Here is a 4,974-nt window from a genome sequence, read left to right as displayed (position 1 = left end):
TTCAAAAGCATCAATTCTTCGGCACTCAGCTTTCTTCACAGTCCAACTCTCACATCTATGCATGACTACTGGAAAAACCATAGCCCTGACTAGACAGACCTTTGTTGACAAAGTAATGTCTCTGCTTTTGAATATGCTGTCTAGGTTGGTCATAACTTTCCTTCCAAGGAGTGAGCGTAGTGTGTGTTACTTCACCCATTACCACTATTACTACCCCTCCTCTTGAATCAGGGCTGGCATTATGACTTTCCTCGATCAATGAAATGCAACAGGCCTTGCAGATGCCACCACCCCAGAGCTTTCTATATTGCCCAGCTATGGTCAGTCCCACTGTGTTCTTCAACACCACTGACAACAGCAAGTCTTTGGACCACGTCTCCTTTGAGCTGTTTGCAGACAAAGTTCCAAAGACAGTGGAAAACTTTCATGATCTGAGCATTGGGGGCAAAGGATAAATCCTGCTTTAACAGAATAATTTCAGGATTTATGTGCCAGGGTGGTGACTTCACATGCCATAATGGTACTGGTGGCAAGTCCATCGATGGGGAGAAATTTGATGATAAGAATTTCATCCTGAAATATACAGGTCCTGGCATCTTGTCCGTGGCAAACACAGGCCCCAACACAAACGGTTTGCAACTTTTCATCTGCACGGCTAAGACTGAGTGGTTTGATGGCAAGCATGTGGTCTTTGGCAAGGTGAAGGAAGGTCATGAATATTGTGGAAGCCATAGAGAGCTTTGGGTCCAGAAATGGCAATACCAGCAAGAAGATCACCACTGTGGACTGTGGACAAATCTAATAAATATGACTTTTTTTATCCTTAAAAATAAATAAATAAAATGCAACAGAAGTGATACCACTTCTGGTCTTCTCCTTTAAAAAGCCAGGCAGCTTCTGCTTTCTCCCTGGTAAAGCCAGGCACCTCGCTGTAAAGAAACTTGGACTAGACTATTGGATGATGAGACCACAAAGAAAGAGAAAGGCCATATGGAAGAGCACTGAGATGCCAGACATATGAGTGATGTCATATCGGACTTCCAGCCAAGCTCAATAGCCAGCTGAATGCATGTGCATGAGAGACTCCCCAAGCAAGACAAGCAGAAAAACTGCCCATTTGAGCCTCAGAAACCTTAAAGTCAGTCATGGATTTATGGGAAATCATAAATTACTATATAGATAACTAAAACAACATCTATCCACTTTCCCCTCTACTAGACCATGAGCTCCTTATGCGTAAGGATCATATCAAATTTACATTTGCATCATCAGCTCCAGAAGCTTCAATTAATTCATACATTAATACACTAGTGGAGTATGTGAGTGGCTAAGGCAGAGCTGTTTGAACGGAAAGCTACTGAATGAACTATTTCCTATCTCTTTATGAGGATACTGGACACACAGAATCAAAGCCCAGGGTACAAAAACATTAATACAATCTGACAACCTAAGCAAGAGGACCCCATTTTTGAAAGCTCCAGGCTCAGCATCTTGGTTAAACATTTCCCTTCCAAAACAACCTGGATCCGTGTCAACTTCTAAGACACTGGCAACCTGGGCAGCCTGAGGAAAGGAAATGGGAAACTTGGATTTATTGTACCAAGTTGAAACTGCAGAGGGAAACAGATGGGAGATAAAACATTCCTTGATGTTGACATTTTTCTACCCATTCAAGTAGTGATAGCTGCTCACCATCTGTCTTGGCTCCAGAGAGTTGGGTCTTTGAGCATTGAAAGAGCTTCCTTCTGTCACTTCTGCAGAATGATATTAAACGTATCACCTCTTAAGATTATATTTTGTCTAACACAGAGTCTAGCTCTGTCCCTTTAAGCCTGACAGCCCATCCCTAGATCAAAAGACCTAAAAAGAAGATATCTCATCCAGCTTTTTCTCTTTCTCACTTTTTGTCCTAAACCATAACCCTCTTGTTTTCATATCTCTTTTCTGTTAAGAATCTTGCCTATGTCCTCAGACTCTTACTATGCACCAGAGGTTCTGATCCCAAGCTCTTCGCCAACCACAATGATTTATTTTCCCATGAACTTTCCAACTTCCGGTTATATGAACAAAGTGAAACCATGCCACCTCAGTCATACCACCTTCTGACCAAAGCATCCAGAGTCAACCCTTGTGATCTCTATAATTTCTGGGCATTACACATGAGATCTCAAATGAAGCCCACATTCTATCTGCTAGAAAGCATTTTACATGAATCCTTTGGAAATGGGTTATGAAGAGAAACAAAAGGATCAAGGATATGATCCTGCTAACTTGAGATTTGAATGAAACCCCATGCCAGATACACTTGATAGCTTTCACTCTTAACTTTTCATCAAGTCAAAAGTCATATCCTCCACAATAATTTTTGTTAATTCTCAAGGTTCTTATATTCTCACTGCCACCCCATGCTGCAGTTCCCTGAATCTAATGAATTCTTGTTCCTAGTTTTAATAATGCCACATGTATATGTACTGAGCCTCAAATACCTTTCTTACGTCATAAAATGCTTCGTGAGTCTTTCACATGTGAGTGCAACAAAACCCAGTCACTGTGGTCTAGGACATAAGGACCCAGTGAAAGTACAGGAAAAAAAAACAGTAGACAAACAGCGGTGAACACTCTTCCAGGAAAAGCTGAATGTGCTCTGTAGAACAGCACCTCATTCTGGAGGTGAGTTGGGAGAACAGAACAAGATTCCCATGGAAATAAAAAGCAAAAGATACTTACATTCAAAGTATGAGCCATTAAAACAGACAAATCCCAAGTTATAGCTAGACATTTCAGTATGTCTCAATAATTTATAGAACAAATGGACAGGAAATCAGCAAAGAGGTGGTAGATTTGAACAGCTATCAACCAGCTTGACCTGAGTGACATTTACAAAACACTCAACCCAACAATGTCAGGATACACATTCTGCTCAAATGCATACAGAACAGTCACCAAGAAAAACCCTATACTGGGTCATACCCCAAATCTCAATTATTTCAAAAGGACTCAACTCCCAAAAAGTATTTTTCTCTGACCACAAAGAAATTAAATTAGAAATCAATAACAGAAAGATTTCTGAAAAAAATTCCCCAAAGTGTTTAAAACTAAATACATATCTAAGTAATCCACAGGTCAAAAACAAAATCAAAAGGGAAATTAGAAAATACTTTGAACAGGAGGAAAATGAAAATATGAGAATTTATGGAATGTCACCAAAGCAGAGAAATTTATAAGACTAAATGCTTATATTAGGAAGGAAAAGTCAATTTCACTTTCCACATTAAAAATTAGAAGTAGAAGATAAAATTAAACCCACATTAAGCAGAAGAAAGGATATACTAAAGATCAAAGTGGAAATAAATGAAACAGAAAACAAAAAGGCAATAGAAAAAAAAAAATGAAGCCAAAGTTGCTTCTCTGAGATCAATAAAATTAATAAAACTCTAGCCATAATGATTAAGAGAAAAAGAGAAAAGACTCAAATTATCAACATAATGAATAAAAGAGCTACAACATTTAAATTTCTACTGGGAATTCTCTGGCAGTCCAGTGGTAGGACTTGTTATTTTCACTGCTGGGACCCAGGTTCTATCCCTGGTCTGGGAACTAAGATCCTGCAAGCCATATGGTACAGTCAAAGTAAAAAAGTAAATTTCTACAGATATTAAAGGAAAACAGCAAATACAGGGGACTTCCCTGATGGTCCAGTGGTTAAGATGCTGCACTTCCAATGTAGGAGGTGTGGGTTTGATCCCTAGTTGGGGAACTAAGATCCCACACACCACTCACCCAAAAAATAAATAAATAAAATTTTAAAAATAAAAGTACTAATACAGTTATGTCAAGTTTAAAAATAAAATAAAATTAAAAAAAAAGAAAAAAAAAGTAAATATAATAAACAACCTTATGACAATAAATACAAAAACTTAGATGAAATGGACAAATTCCTTAGATGACACAAATGACCAAAGCTCATTAAAGAAAAAATCTGGCAACCTGAAAATGTCTTTCAATGAAAGGAGCCTAAACTATAATTTAAAACACCCATCACGGGAGAATGGATACTTGTGTATGTGTGGCTGAGTCTCTTCACTGTTCACCTGAAACTATCACAGCATTGTTAATCAGCTATACCCCAATATGAAATTAAAAGTTTTTAAAAATAAGTAAGGTATTGTATATACAGGGGAAAAAATATATATATACATACGTCCCAATGTTCATTGCAGCACTGTTTACAATAGCCAAGACATGGAAGCAATCCAAATGTCCCTTGACAGTGGATAAAGATGTGGTGCAATGGAAGATACAATGGAGCATCACTCAATGATTAAAAAGAATGAAATAATGCCATTTACAGCAACATGGATGGATCTGGAGATCATCATACTAAGTGAAGTAAGTCAGAGAAAGACAAGTAGCATATGCTATCTATCACTTATATGTGGAATTTTTAAAAGTGGTACAAACGAACTTATTTACAGAACAGAAACAGACTCACAGACTTAGAGAAAGAACTTATAGTAACAGACAGGCGTGGGGGGTGGACGGGGGAAGCGTCGAAGGAGGGATAGATTGGGGATTTAGGACTGACATGTACACGCTGCTGTATTTAAAACAGATAAGCAACAAGGACCTACTGTATAGCACAGGGAACTCTGCTCAATATTCCATAATAACCTAACTGGGAAAAGAATTTGAAAAAGATAGATATATGTATATGTTTAACAGAATCACTTTGCTGTACATTTAAAACTAATAAACACTGTCAACTATCCAATATAAAATAAAAAATTTTAAAATAGTAGCTGCATCATTAAAAAAGAAGAAAACTCCAGGTCAGATGACTTCCCAGTGCATTCTATCAAATATTTAAAGAAGAAATAATGTCAATTCAATACAAACTCTTCCAAAAATTGAGAATGGACTACTCCCCAACTTATTCTGAGGCCAGCTGTACCCCAACAACAAAATCAGGAAAAG

General features: G+C 37.8%; 1 pseudogene; it reads left to right on the top strand.

Moving 5' to 3' along the window:
- Positions 1–317: 317 nt before the first annotated feature.
- On the top strand, positions 318–935 carry LOC123330341 (annotated as a pseudogene).
- Positions 936–4,974: the final 4,039 nt, after the last annotated feature.

The sequence above is a fragment of the Bubalus bubalis genome, chromosome 18, assembly GCF_019923935.1.
Source record: "Bubalus bubalis isolate 160015118507 breed Murrah chromosome 18, NDDB_SH_1, whole genome shotgun sequence".
In the NCBI taxonomy this organism is placed as follows: Eukaryota; Metazoa; Chordata; class Mammalia; order Artiodactyla; family Bovidae; genus Bubalus; species Bubalus bubalis.
The sequence above is the reverse complement of the archived record's forward strand: the minus strand, read 5'-3'. Positions and strand labels throughout refer to the sequence as shown.